This window comes from Triticum dicoccoides, chromosome 1B (genome assembly GCF_002162155.2).
Source record: "Triticum dicoccoides isolate Atlit2015 ecotype Zavitan chromosome 1B, WEW_v2.0, whole genome shotgun sequence".
In the NCBI taxonomy this organism is placed as follows: domain Eukaryota; kingdom Viridiplantae; phylum Streptophyta; class Magnoliopsida; order Poales; family Poaceae; genus Triticum; species Triticum dicoccoides.
The window spans coordinates 703,364,606-703,380,171 of NC_041381.1; positions in this window are offsets into that span (position 1 = coordinate 703,364,606).

Here is a 15,566-nt window from a genome sequence, read left to right on the forward strand (position 1 = left end):
GTCGTAAACCCAAAGTGGTAATAACTTACAGGGACAGGCATCCATGACCCAGCTTCGAACGTGTCGGTCATCAGCGAGTGAATCCAGGCTGTAGAACTGGGCTAACAGAACTCCAGTGAACCGGGCTGTAGCGGCTAACAGGACTCCGGTGTTCATCGCGTGACATTTCCTCGAAGGGACAGACACAGGAACGAAGAAGGACACATGCCGGCCAGCCTAAGTGTTCCGGAGCAGTAGCAAGCTACCAGGGCTCAGTGGAAGCACTAGGAGACATTTCCCGATAAGAGAGACTACTAAGGATAAACAACTAGATAGTCAGATCCCACACATAACAATACACATTACACGTACGCATAACATGCAAGTATGTGCTGTACAACATGGCATCACAACATAACTCAACAACTCATATAGATAAAGGCTCAGAAGAGCCATCATAACATTATTACAAACAGGGGTCACATGACCCAACATTCAGAGCAATCAAGCAACAAGCGGAAGCATTACATGTCTGAGTACAGACACCTACAAATGAAAAAGGCTAAAGAGCCTGCCTATCAACAACATCTGATCAAGATCATAGCTGAGGTACAAGCTACTTATCGAAGTCCACGAGAACAGTAGTAAGACCGAAGTCTCCGCTGCAAAAACATAAATAAAGCAACATGAGTACAAAGGTACTCAGCAAGACTTACATCAGATCCTATCATACATGCATTTGTATCAAAAGGTGGGGTGGGGTTTAGTTGCAGCAAGCCAGCTTTGACTCTGTGGCTATCCTGTTCTACGACTACCAGAACTTCTTTGAGGTGATATGGCGCACACGAGTCCACTAATCACCACACAATACACTACTATGGATTCATTCCCGTCTCCCTACAAGAAGGCCATCCATAGAACTCACACTTGTCTTGAGCATTTTATAGTATCCACTTCAAGTTGTCTATGTACCATGTAAGCATCCAAGAAGTCCATAACTACGGACCCGGCTATTCGAATAGATCATATTAACCCTGCAGGGGTGTACTTCTTCACACACGCTCTCGCCACTTACCGCCATGTACACGTCATGTATCTCGGCAACCTTCAAGCGGAAGCCTGGCGAGGGTGTCGGCCACGACCTGACTAACCACACAAGACTCTAATCTAGGTTTATCGCCTATTCGGGTTCCATCCGCAAGGAGATCCGGCCGGGGTTTCACTCACGGCCCCAAACGATGTGTGCAGGGTTCCCACCCACCTCGTCGGATGGAGCTACGCTTGGTACACCGTGCCACGTGTGCCTAGTCTGTCCCAAGCCCACCTGGCCGGGTGCCACTTGGTAGACTACTAACACTGCCTATAAACACCAGAAACTAGTTGCGACTCCTGGACAGAGATCAAGTTGGTTAATAAGTCGAGAGGGCTTGGAGCGCCCGGAGCCCAATGTGTGGTAGTATCGAGTCATTGGACAACATACATAGAACTCGGTGCTTAAGGACGGTTCCAGTGAGACAACCCACCATGTACTCCTACATGGCCTCTCACCGCTACCTTTACCAAATCGTGTTCACACACTTAACTCTCAGCACCAGAACATATCGTAACACTCCAATTCATTCCCAATGAATCAGACCTGACACAACTCTAAGCAATAGTAGGCATAGCATGGTAGGAACACATCAGTGGCTTCAATCAACTCCTACACATGCTAGTGGGTTTCAACTATTTACTGTGGCAATGACAGGTCATGCAGAGGAATGGGTTCAACTACCGCAGCACAAAGTAGCAGATGAATCGTTGTTGTCCTAATGCAATAACAAAGAGCAGGAGCGAGAGAGTAGTATTAGATTGGAATGAACAAGGGGGTTTGCTTGCCTGGTAGATCAACAGGGGGGCACTGCTCCTCAGACAGGTACTCTGGAACGGTCTCCGGAGCAGGACCTATCGAGAAGGAACGGTGTCAGCAATCAATACACAAACATATGCAACAATATGATCCATGAACATGGCATGTAGATGTGATGCCGTTTGAGCTAATGCAACTAGCATCCATTTGGTTGAAATCCATTTGAACCAAAGGTTCAAATGCATCTCCAAATTAAGCCCTTATATAAGCCATTTTAGTGTTTCACTTATACAGTAGGTATAAGTTGGTTTGTCATGCATGAAACTAGTACGGATGGATAGATTTCATTTTTCTGATAATTTTTCATATATAAATTATTTCAATCTGAGCTACGGTTGAATTTCTATGAATTTTTTAAGTTTTGCTAATTTTCTGGAATTTCCTGATTAAAAATAATTCCAGAAAAAGAATAACTGCGTCAGCATGATGTCATCACTACATGAGCGGGTCAACACGGCTGTCCAGGTCAAATCTGACACGTGGGGTCCACCCGACAGTGTCATGGTTAAATAACAGAGGTTAATTAAATTTAAACTAATCCTAAACTAGAATTAGCAGGGACGGGCCCGACTTGTCATTGAGCCAGGGGAGGTCAAACCCCCTGGTCAACTGGGGCTAACACGCCGGCGTTTAGCTGCCGGCGGCAGCAAACGCGGCGGAGGGCGCTGGATTGCCACTCCGGCGCCCAATCGAGCAGCGGAGGGCACGCGCGGGGAGCTGGGGCTCGCGCGCATCCACTGGTGCCCTCCGTTTCACCGGAGACGGCCTAAATCGACGGCGGCAACCACTTGGCCAGCGGCCGGAGTTCGGGCGCGAGCGGGATCGGCCTGCGGGGCACGGGGAGGCAGGGGAGAAGGGGGGGTTCGACGGCGGGGCTCACAGCGAATCCAACGGCGTTGTCGGCGAGCTCGGGGAAGGATTGGGGCAGCCGGAGCGACGACGGTGATCTCGTCGGCCGAAGCTTGAAGACGACGGCGATGGCAATGAAGCGGAGCTCGCCCGGGTTGCTTTGCTCGGTGAGGAGGGAGAGGGGGTCGCGGCGGAGCTGGGAAGCGTGTCGGGGAGGTGCGGCAGTGGCCGAGGCCATGGTGGCTATGGACGGCGGTGACGGTGATTCTCGGGTGAGAGAGAGGGAGAAGGGGAAAAGCACGGGAGAGAGGGGGGTCAGGCCAGGGGGATCGGGGCGGCACCAAGAAGAAGCATCGCGGTGTCGCGCTGGCAGGGAAGGCAGGCAGGCGAGCTGGTGGCGTGGCGCTCTGCCCGTGCGCGCGCGTCGGCCACACGCCTGGCCGACTGGCGCCAGGAGGACGACGGCGGTGGGGGGGCTGGGCTGGCCTGCTGGGCCAGAGGCGCCAGTTAAGAAGCCCAGGTAACGTTTTTCCTGTTTTGTTTTTGTTTTTCTATTTTTCTGACATTTGTTTTGATTTAATTTTAATACTAAATCATTTTATTACCTTATGCCAATTTTGATGGAAGCTAGTTATATTATTCCAGGGCTCCTTTGTAAATGGCATAATTTTTGGACAATATTTTATATATACAACAATATATATCCAAAGCAAATAATTACTGCATTAATTCCAAATGCCCAAAATTAATACTTATGAGAACCTAAAAATATTGGTTTGATTTTTATCTCTGTCCAATATTTTCAGAGAGCAACATGAGCATTTTCTTGGACCTTTTTGGAGCAATTTTTATTTGGGTCATTTCCAGAAATGATTCTGAGGGTTTCACAAATCCTCATTTCAAATTAAATGGAATTTAAACATGATGCACAAATGACTAGCTAGTCTAGGTCATACCAGAACTAGGGATGTGACAACTTGCCCCCACTTGAAAGAATCTCGTCCCGAGATTCAGGGGTTGACGGAAAGAAAGCGGGGTACTCCAGTCGAAAACGATCTTCTCGCTCCCAAGTAGCTTCTCTCTCGGAATGATGAGACCACTGAACCTTGAGAAACTTGATGTTCTGACGTCGAGTAACACGCTCTGCTTGATCAAGAATGCGAACCGGGTACTCTCAGTATGTGAGGTTATCTTGGAGATCAAGCGTTTCATGGTCCACTCCGCGGATGGGATCCGAGAAGCAACGCCTGGGTTGAGAGACGTGGAAAACATCATGCACTCTGGAAAGATGTGGGGGTAGTTCTAATTGGTAGGCAACCTCTCCTCGTTTAGCGAGAATGCGAAAAGGACCAATGTAACGAGGAGCCAACTTGCCCTTGATACCGAAGCGATGGGTACCCTTCAAAGGAGTGACCCGAAGGTAAGCTTTTTCGCCAACTTCATAAGTCATATCCTTATGATGACGATCATACTGACTCTTTTGACGGGACTGGGCTGTTTTCAAGTTCTCACGAATGATGCGAACTTGCTCTTCTGCCTCCTGGATCATGTCCGGTCCAAAGAATTGTCTTTCACCGGTTTCTGACCAGTTCAAAGGTGTTCGACATCTTCGTCCATAGAGAACCTCAAAAGCAGCTTTCTTGAGACTGGATTGATAGCTATTGTTATAAGAAAACTCGGCAAAAGGAAGACATTTCTCCCAATCCATACCGAATGAGACAACGCAAGCTCTAAGCATGTCTTCGAGAATTTGATTGACCCTTTCCACCTGACCACTCGACTGAGGGTGGAAAGCGGTACTGAAGGAAAGATGGGTTCCCATGGAAGTTTGGAAACTCTCCCAGAAATGAGAAGTGAAAAGACTGCCACGGTCTGAATTGATCTCTAGTGGAACACCATGAAGTGACACTATTCGAGAAATGTATAAGTCAGCAAGCTGACTAGCAGTGATACTCTCTCGAACAGGAAGGAAGTGAGCCACTTTGGAAAGACGATCAACGACTACGAAGATAGCGTTACTCCCTCTCTTGGTCCTGGGAAAGCCGGTGATGAAGTCCATACCAACTTTATCCCATTTCCATTCAGGATTAGCTAAAGGCTGAAGAGTGCCAGCAGGCCTTTGATGCTCTGCCTTAACGCGACGACAAACGTCACATTTAGCAATGAACTCAGCGATTTCTCTCTTCATCCTAGTCCACCAGAACCTCTGGCGTAGGTCCTGATACATCTTAGTACTACCGGGATGAATCGTGAGAGGAGATTCATGCGCCTCCTTAAGAATCAATTGTCTAAGATGTTGATTCTTGGGAATCACCAAGCGATTCTCAAAGAAAACAACACCACGATCATCCATAGAGAACCATCCACCAACTCCCTTATTAATGTTTCTCTTGATCCGCGAAATTCATGTGTCTTGCTTTTGAGCAGCGACAATCCGATCTTCAAGATCAGGTTTCGCCACCAAGGTAGAAAGGAATCCGTGAGGAGCAATGTGAAGATTAAGCTTACAGAATTCCTCATGGAGAAGTGGTTGGCCTTGCTGCAACATGAGATTGTTGCAATAAGATTTACGGCTTAGAGCATCAGCCATGACATTGGCTTTGCCTGGGGTGTAGGTAATCCCTAGATCATAATCTGTGATCAACTCCAACCAACGTCTTTGCCTAAGATTCAGATCCGGTTGGGTGAAGATATACTTGAGACTCTGGTGATCGGTGTAGATCTCGCAGCATTTACCAAGAAGGTAATGTCGCCAGGTCTTGAGTGCATAGACTACGGCTGCAAGCTCTAGATCATGTGTAGGATAATTATCCTCATGTGGATGCAACTGTCGAGATGCATAGGCAATCACATGACGATCCTGCATAAGAATGCAACCTAGTCCCTGTCGTGAGGCATCGCAGTAGATAACAAAGTCCTTCGTGAAATCCGGTGGCACAAGTATGGGAGCAGAAGCCAGACGTCTTTTCAGTTCCTGAAAACTGTACTCACACTGTGGGGACCACTCAAACTTTTTATCTTTCTTAAGAAGTTCCGTGAGGGGTTTGGCTACTTTGGAGATGTTTTCAACAAAGCGGCGACAATAGCTGGCTAGACCAAGGAAACTCCTAACTTGTTTGACTATTTCAGGTGGAGTCCAATCGAGAACGGCCTTAACTCTCTCGGGATTGACAACAATGCCCTTACCAGAGATCACATGGCCTACATAGGTCACTTCTGGCAACCAAAATTCACACTTGGAGAACTTGGCATAAAGGCGGTGCTCTCTGAGTTTTTCTAACACAAGCCTAAGATGTTCAGCATGCTCTTCCTCGTTCTTCGAGTAAATAAGAATATCATCGAGGTAAACCCCGACGAACTTATCTAAGTACTCCATGAAGATCGAGTTCATCAAGCGGGAGAATGTGGCTGGGGCGTTGGTTAGGCCAAAGGACATGACAGTGTACTCGTACTGGCCATAACGAGTGACAAAGGCCGTTTTAGGGATGTCCCCGTTTCTGATCTTGATTTGGTGGTAGCCTAACCTCAAATCCATCTTGGAAAAGACTGAGGATCCAGCGAGCTGATCATACAGGTCGTTGATCCTGGGGAGCGGATATTTGTTCTTTATCGTGACCAAATTAACGGGACGATAATCTACAACCATCCGGTCTGTACCATCCTTCTTCTTAACGAAGAGGACGGGGCAAGCCCAAGGAGAAGAACTAGGACGAATGAAACCCTTTTGCAAGGACTCATCAAGTTGTTTCTTAAGCTCGACTAGTTCTAAGGGTGCCATCTTGTAGGGTCTCCTAGAGATTGGAGCAGTTCCTGGGATAAGATCTATGACGAACTCTACATCTCTGTCAGGTGGAACACCTGGCAGTTCCTCTGGAAAGACATCCGGAAAGTCACGGACTACCGGAATACCTTCAAGGTCTGGAAGAGGGCTGGCATTAAGAGAATAAAGCTGACGCTTTGCAACTCTAGTGGAGACAGCGACTACCTTGCCAGACGGGTGTGTAAGCTGAACAGACCTGGTGTAACAATCAATCTTGGCATGATGAGCTGTCATCCAGTCCATACCCAAGATGATGTTAATATCCGAAGACTTGAGAGATATCAAGGAAGCAAGGAATACAAGTTTGTCAACAAGGATTTCATTGCCATAACTTATCCTAGAAGTTTGCCATTTGGATCCAGGAGTTTGAATAAGTAGCGGGGAGGGCATATCACAAAATGACATGTCATGCAAGCGGGCATAGCTTTCAGAAATGAAGGAATGAGGCGCTCCAGTATCGAATAGAACCGATGCTGGATGACAGTTGACAAGGAGCGTACCAAGAACGACATCTGGATCATCATGAGCATCTTTAGCTGAGACGTGATGCACACGTCCATGTTCAGTGGGAGCTGACTTGGCACTAATCATCTTGCGTGATGGCTTACCATGGCCAACAGACTTCTTGGGCTGGGATGGAGCAACTCTAGTCTGAGTGCAAATACGGGCAATGTGGCCTAGCTCTCCGCACTTGTAACAAATCTTGGAGGTAGGATGTGGACCCGCATTGGCAGGCGGTCCACCAATAGGCCTGGGTGGAGCATACTGCTGAACTGGATGAGGTGCCACATAAGATGGCCTTGGTACATATCAGGAAGGAAGAGCGGAGTTTGGAACCCAAATCCGGCGCTTCTGAGAACTAGAACCGGAGGACGAGACTCCTCGTAAGTGAGCTGAGCTGTCTCTGCATTAATGGCTTTGTTCACAAGAGCTTGGAATGTATCACAATGATGCAGGTGGAGATCACGACGCAACTTGGGGTTGAGACCCTTCTGGAACCTAGCCTGCCTCTTGGCGTCCGTGGACACCTCTCCTTTGGCATAACGGGCGAGGTTCTCAAACTCTCTACTGTAAGCATCAACAGCCAACTTACCCTGGGTGAAACTACAGAACTCTTCTCTTTTGCGATCGATGAGGGCTTCAGGAATGTGATGCTCGCGAAAAGCCTTAGTGAAATCTCTCCAGGTAGGAATCTGACCAGCTGGAAGCATAGCCTCATAGTTCTGCCACCAAAGACTAGCAGGACCTTCCAGGTGGTATGTGGCATAGGTGACCTTGTCATCTTCAGCTACGTTCGCGGAACGCAGCTTATGGGTGATGCTACGGAGCCAGTCATCTGCATCGAGTGGCTCGATGGAATGATGAAAGGTGGGTGGGTGCAAGCGGATAAAGTCATGAATGGTCACAGATCCTTTGAGCTGATGTGTGGTGTTCTCCTCGATACGTGCCAGCAAGCGGTTAGACTCACGCTTGTTCCTCTCCATCTCTAACATGAACTCTGTCAACGAAGGCTGGTCGGGAGGATCCTCATCCCTACCATCTCCGTGGTTCTGGCTACGAGCAACGGAACTTCGCTTAGCTGATGACATCCTGAGAAACGAAACCAAGGACGGAATCAGCATCATCTATAGGCTATAGAATGGAGGACAAGGAAATTAGTAACTCTCAAACTCCTAGGGCAATTCCGGCAGCATAACGGCAGTAAAATGCTCAGAATGAGACATCCTGCTAAAATGGGGTAGTAACATACTCATCATCATCACTCAAGGTTCTGAGATAGTGCTAAACAGACTACACCGGAAGTACTCGAAAATGGGATATGACTCTGATCAACCAATCCTATGGGACTACAGAGTAGTAACACGTGATCCTCATAGACGGAAGAGAAAGCCTAGTTCCTTAACCCCGTCGGAAAGATAGGATGACTCAGATCAGAAGGCCATGAGGTACAAGGAGTAAAAAGAGCCTTACGTTCCTTCCCACAATCAATTCCCTTACATAACTAAACAATTTCTAGACTCAACTTCGACCAGTTTGGCTTGGTAAACCTACAGGCAGTCAGGCTCTGATACCAAAGCTGTCAGGACCCCGACTCAATGCCACATCGATCTAGCATGTAACACCTCATATCACTTTGCGGCCTCACGCACGGTATCCCCATGGGTGTCGCCTTACCTTTGTCCGGGACCGTTTGTGCCTTTTGGCACACGTATATGATGGTGTCGCTAGCATCCATATGACAAGGAGCCCGGGCTGACATGGCTAGTCGTAAACCCAAAGTGGTAATAACTTACAGGGACAGGCATCCAGGACCCAGCTTCGAACGTGTCGGTCATTAGCGAGTGAATCCAGGCTATAGAACTGGGCTAACAGGACTCCAGTGAACCGTGCTGTAGCGGCTAACAGGACTCCGGTGTTCATCGCGTGACATTTCCCCGAAGGGACAGACACAGGAACGAAGAAGGACACATGCCGGCCAGCCTAAGTGTTCCGGAGCAGTAGCAAGCTACCAGGGCTCAGTGGAAGCACTAGGAGACATTTCCCGGTAAGAGAGACTACTAAGGATAAACAACTATATAGTCAGATCCCACACATAACAATACACATTACACGTACACATAACATGCAAGTATGTGCTGTACAACATGGCATCACAGCATAACTCAACAACTCATATAGATAAAGGCTCAGAAGAGCCATCATAACATTATTACAAACAGGGGTCACATGACCCAACATTCAGAGCAATCAAGCAACAAGCGGAAGCATTACATGTCTGAGTACAGACACCTACAAATGAAAGAGGCTAAAGAGCCTGCCTATCTACAACATCCGATCAAGATCGTAGCTGACGTACAAGCTACTTATCGAAGTCCACGAGAACAGTAGTAAGACCGAAGTCTCCGCTGCAAAAACATAAATAAAGCAACATGAGTACAAAGGTACTCAGCAAGACTTACATCAGATCCTATCATACATGCATTTGTATCAAAAGGTGGGGTGGGGTTAATTGTAGCAAGCCAGCTTTGACTCTGTGGCTATCCTGTTCTACGACTACCAGAACTTCTTTGAGGTGATATGGCGCACACGAGTCCACTAATCACCACACAATACACTACTATGGATTCATTCCCGTCTCCCTACGAGAAGGCCATCCATAGAACTCACACTTGTCTTGAGCATTTTATAGTATCCACTTCAAGTTGTCTATGTACCATGTAAGCATCCAAGAAGTCCATAACTGCGGACCCGGCTATTCGAATAGATCATATTAACCCTGCAGGGGTGTACTTCTTCACACACGCTCTCGCCACTTACCGCCATGTACACGTCATGTATCTCGGCAACCTTCAAGCGGAAGCCTGGCGAGGGTGTCGGCCACGACCTAAATAACCACACAAGACTCTAATCTAGGTTTATCGCCTATTCGGGTTCCATCCGCAAGGAGATCCGGCCGGGGTTTCACTCACAGCCCCAAACGATGTGTGCAGGGTTCCCACCCACCTCGTCGGATGGATCTACGCTTGGTACACCGTGCCACTTGTGCCTAGTCTGTCCCAAGCCCACCTGGCCGGGTGCCACTTGGTAGACTACTAACACTGCCTATAAACACCAGAAACTAGTTGCGACTCCTGGACAGAGATCAAGTTGGTTAATAAGTCGAGAGGGCTTGGAGCGCCCGGAGCCCAATGTGTGGTAGTATCGAGTCATTGGACAACATACATAGAACTCAGTGCTAAGGACGGTTCCAGTGAGACAACCCACCATGTACTCCTACATGGCCTCTCACCGCTACCTTTACCAAATCGTGTTCACACACTTAACTCTCAGCACCAGAACATATCGTAACACTCCAATTCATTCCCAATGAATCAGACCTGACACAACTCTAAGCAATAGCAGGCATAGCATGGTAGGAACACATCAGTGGCTTCAATCAACTCCTACACATGCTAGTGGGTTTCAACTATTTACTGTGGCAATGACAGGTCATGCAGAGGAATGGGTTCAACTACCGCAGCACAAAGTAGCAGATGAATCGTTGTTGTCCTAATGCAATAACAAAGAGCAGGAGCGAGAGAGTAGTATTATATCAGAATGAACAAGGGGGTTTGCTTGCCTGGTAGATCAACAGGGGGGGCACTGCTCCTCAGACAGGCACTCTGGAACGGTCTCCGGAGCAGGACCTATCAAGAAGGAACGGTGTCGGCAATCAATACACAAACATATGCAACAATATGATGCATGAACATGGCATGTAGATGTGATGCCGTTTGAGCTAATGCAACTAGCATCCATTTGGTTGAAATCCATTTGAACCAAAGGTTCAAATGCATCTCCAAATTAAGCCCTTATATAAGCCATTTTAGTGTTTCACTTATACAGTAGGTATAAGTTGGTTTGTCATGCATGAAACTAGTACAGATCGATAGATTGCATTTTTCTGATAATTTTTCATATATAAATTATTTCAATCTGAGCTACGGTTGAATTTCTATGAATTTTTGAAGTTTTGCTAATTTTCTGGAATTTCATGATTAAAAATAATTCCAGAAAAAGAATAACTGCGTCAGCATGACGTCATCACTACATCAGCGGGTCAACGCGGCTGTCTAGGTCAAATCTGACACGTGGGGTCCACCCGACAGTGTGATGGTTAAATAACAGAGGTTAATTAAATTTAAACTAATCCTAAACTAGAATTAGCAGGGACGGGTCCCACTTGTCATTAAGCCAGGGGAGGTCAAACCCCCTGGTCAACTGGGGCTAACATGCCGGCGTTTAGCCGCCGGCGGTAGCAAACGCGGCGGAGGGCGCGGGATTGCCACTCGGGCGCCCAATCGAGCAGCGGAGGGCACGCGCGGGGAGCTGGGGCTCGCGCACATCCACTGGTGCCCTCCGTTTCACCGGAGACGGCCTAAATCGACGGCGGCGACCACTTGGGAGGCGGCCGGAGTTCGGGCGCGAGCGGGATCGGCCTGCGAGGCACCGGGATGCAGGGGAGAAGGGGGGGTTCGACGGCGGGGCTCACAGCGAATCCAACGGCGTTGTCCGCGAGCTCGGGGAAGGCTTGGGGCAGCCGGAGCAACGACGGTGATCTCGTCGGCCGAAGCTTGAAGACGACGGCGATGGCGATGAAGCGGAGCTCGCCCGGGTTGCTTTGCTCGGTGAGGAGCGAGAGGGGGTCGCGGCGGAGCTGGGAAGCGTGTCGGGGAGGTGCGGCAGTGGCCGAGGCCACGGTGGCTATGGACGGCGGCGACGGTGATTCTCGGGTGAGAGAGAGGGAGAAGGGGAAAAGCACGGGAGAGAGGGGGGTGAGGCCAGGAGGATCGGGGCGGCACCGAGAAGAAGCATCGTGGCGTCGCGCTGGCAGGGAAGGCAGGCAGGCGAGCTGGTGGCGTGGCGCTCTGCCCGTGCGCGCGCGTCGGCCACACGCCTGGCCGACTGGCGCCAGGAGGACGACGGCGGTGGGGGGGGGGGCTGGGCTGGCCTGCTGGGCCAGAGGCGCCAGGTAAGAAGCCCAGGTAAGGTTTTTCCTGTTTTGTTTTTGTTTTTCTATTTTTCTGACATTTGTTTTGATTTAATTTTAATACTAAATCATTTTATTAGCTTATGCCAATTTTTATGGAAGCTAGTTATATTATTCCAGGGCTCCTTTATAAATGGCATAATTTTTGGACAATATTTTATATATATAACAATATATATCCAAAGCAAATAATTACTGCATTAATTCCAAATGCCCAAAATTAATACTTATGAGATCCTAAAAATATTGGTTTGATTTTTATCTCTGTCCAATATTTTCAGAGAGCAACATGACCATTTTCTTGGACCTTTTTGGAGCAATTTTTATTTGGGTCATTTCCAGAAATGATTCTGAGGGTTTCACAAATCCTCATTTCAAATTAAATGGAATTTAAACATGATGCACAAATGACTAGCTAGTCTAGGTCATACCAGAACTAGGGATGTGACATAGGTCGCTCTATTTATAAGGGAAGGCTGACCGAGCGGGCACGAAAAACGAGGAGATAACATTCATTATCCAGCGGCTCTGGCGCCTCGATTCTCGGGATGGTCAGTAAAGACAAAGATTCGTTGAAGATGTGACGTTATAAAAAATAATAAAGCTTTAGTGAAGATGACGTCACAGAGATTTAACCCAGAGTTAGATGATGATGTCACGGCGGGTTAAAATCCTTCGCGCAAGATAAAAGACTGCAGGGCGGTTCATAAGATATTTTAAGATTGACATGAACCGGTTCAAATCAATCTGGGGCCTAATGTTGGGGATATAACTATTTGTGTAAGCCGCCCAGGAGGGGCCGGGTTACGCAAAGAGGACTCACCAGAGAGAAGCCCAAGACAAGGCATGAAGATGACGGTCATAGGAAGCTTAAGGCCCACAGGCGACTTAAGGCCCGTTGTAGTAAACCGCAGTTATAATATTACTTGTATCATAAGGTAGACTTAACTAGTCACCGAGCCGGACATTGTTTATAAGCCGCCCGGGACTCTGTAAACCGCAGGGCGTCCACCCGTGTATATAAGGGGACGACCCGCTGGCGGCTTAAGGCAAGAAACACCTCATCGAGAGCCAGGCATAGCGTATCTCGCTCCCTGGTCATCGAAACATCAATACCAACCCAACTAGACGTAGGCCTTACCTTCATCGTAAGGGGCCGAACTAGTATAAAACATCTCGTGTCCCTTGTCCCGATTAACCCCTTCAAGCTTCCTAGCTGCGATGGCTCCACAACTAAGTCCTTTCATGAGGACATCTGACGTGACAATTCCACGACCAACTCTGACCTATTTTGTGGATTATTACTCACCGTTTTTGGGTCCCAAAGCGATTTCCATAGTTGTTGAACCCCAAGGTGTCCTGACGTGTTGGTCATCAAAACTCGCAGTTTTGGTCGACTCTGACCCGTTTCATGGACTATTACTCACCGTTTTGGGGTCCCAATGCGATTTCCATGGTTGTTGAACTCCAAATGCGCTTATGTGTCGGTCATCAACAATCACAGTTTGGAACGATTCTGGCCTGTTTCTTGGACTATTACTCAGTTTTGGGGTCCCGGAGTCACTTCCAGGATTGACGAACCGCTGGGTGCGTTTACATGTCGGTCATCAACACTGACAAATTTGGCCGACTCTAGTCTGTTTCGTGCACTATTACTCAGGGTTTTGAGGACCCATAGCGATTTCCACGATTGACGAACCCCAGGTTGCGTTCATGTGTCCGTCGTCAACTCTCACAGTTTTGGCCAATTTTGACCCGTTTCTTGGACTATTACTCACCGTTTTGGGGTCCCAAAGCGATTTGCATGGTTGTTGCACTCCAAGGTGCACTTATGTGTCGGTCATCAACAATCACAGCTTGGGTCGGTTCTGGCCCGTTTCGTGGACTATTAGTCTGTTTTGGGGTCCCGGAGTCATTACCACGATTGACGAACCCGGGGTGCGTTTACGTGTCGGTCATCAAAACTCACATATTTGGCCGATTCTAGTCCGTTTCGTGCAGTAGTACTCAGGGTTCTGGGGACCTAGAGCGATTTCCACGATTGACGAACCTCGGGTGTGTTTATGTGCCCGTCGTCAACACTCATAGTTTTGGCCAATTCTGGCCAGTTTCTTGGACTATTACTCACCATTTGGGGTCCCAAAGCGATTTCCATAGTTGTTGAACCCCAAGGTGTGCATACATGTTGGTCATCAACACGCGCAGTTTTGGCCGATTCTGGCCCGTTTCATGGACTATTACTCACCGTTTTGGGGTCCCAAAGCGATTTACATGGTTGTCGAACTCCAAGGTGCACTTATGGGTCGGTTATCAACAATCACAGTTTGGGCCGATTCTGGCCCGTTTCTTGGACTATTACTCTGTTTTGGGGTCCCGGAGTCATTTCCATGATTGACGAACCCCGGGGTGCGTTTACGTGTCGGTCATTAACACTCACATATTTGGCTGATTCTTGTCCGTTTCATGCACTATTACGCACTGTTTTGGGGACCCAGAGCGATTTCCACGATTGATGAACCCCGGGGTGCGTTTATGTGTCTGTCGTCAACACTCACACTTTTCTCCAATTCTGACCTGTTTCATGGATTATTACTCGCCGTTTTGGAGTCCCAAAGCGATTTCCATAGTTTTTGAACCCCATGGTGTCCTTACGTGTTGGTCATCAAAACTCACAGTTTTTGTCTATTTTGGCCCATTTCATGGACCATTACTCATTGTTTTGGGGTCCCAAAGCGATTTCCAAGGTTGTCGAACTCCAAGGTGCGCTTACGTGTCGGTCATCAACAATCACAGTTTGGGATGATTCTGGCCTGTTTCTTGGACTATTACTCAGTTTTGGGGTCCCAGAGTCATTTCCAGGATTGACGAACCGCGGGGTGCGTTTACGTGTCGGTCATCAACACTCACATATTTGGCCGATTCTAGTCCGTTTCGTGCAGTAGTACTCAGGGTTCTCAGGACCTAGAGCGATTTCCACGATTGACGAACCTCGGGGTGCGCTTATATGTCCGTCGTCAACACTCATAGTTTTGGCCAATTCTGGCCAGTTTCTTGAACTATTACTCACCATTTTGGGGTCCCAAAGCGATTCGCATGGTTGTCGAACTCCAATGTGCACTTATGTGTCGGTCATCAAAAATCACAGTTTGGGCCGATTCTGGCCCGTGTCTTGGACTATTACTCTGTTTTGCGGTCCCGGAGTCATTTTTATGATTGACGAACCCCGGGGTGCATTTACATGTCGGTCATCAACACTCACATATCTGGCTGATTCTAGTCCGTTTCGTGCAGTAGTACTCAGGGTTCTCGGGATCCAGAGCGATCTCCATGATTGATGAACCTCGGGGTGCGTTTATGTGTCAGTCGTCAACAATCTTAGTTTTGACCAATTCTGACCCATTGCTTGGACAATTACTCACCATTTTGGGGTCCTGAAGCGATTTCCATAGTTGTTGAACCCAAAGGTGTGCTTACATGTT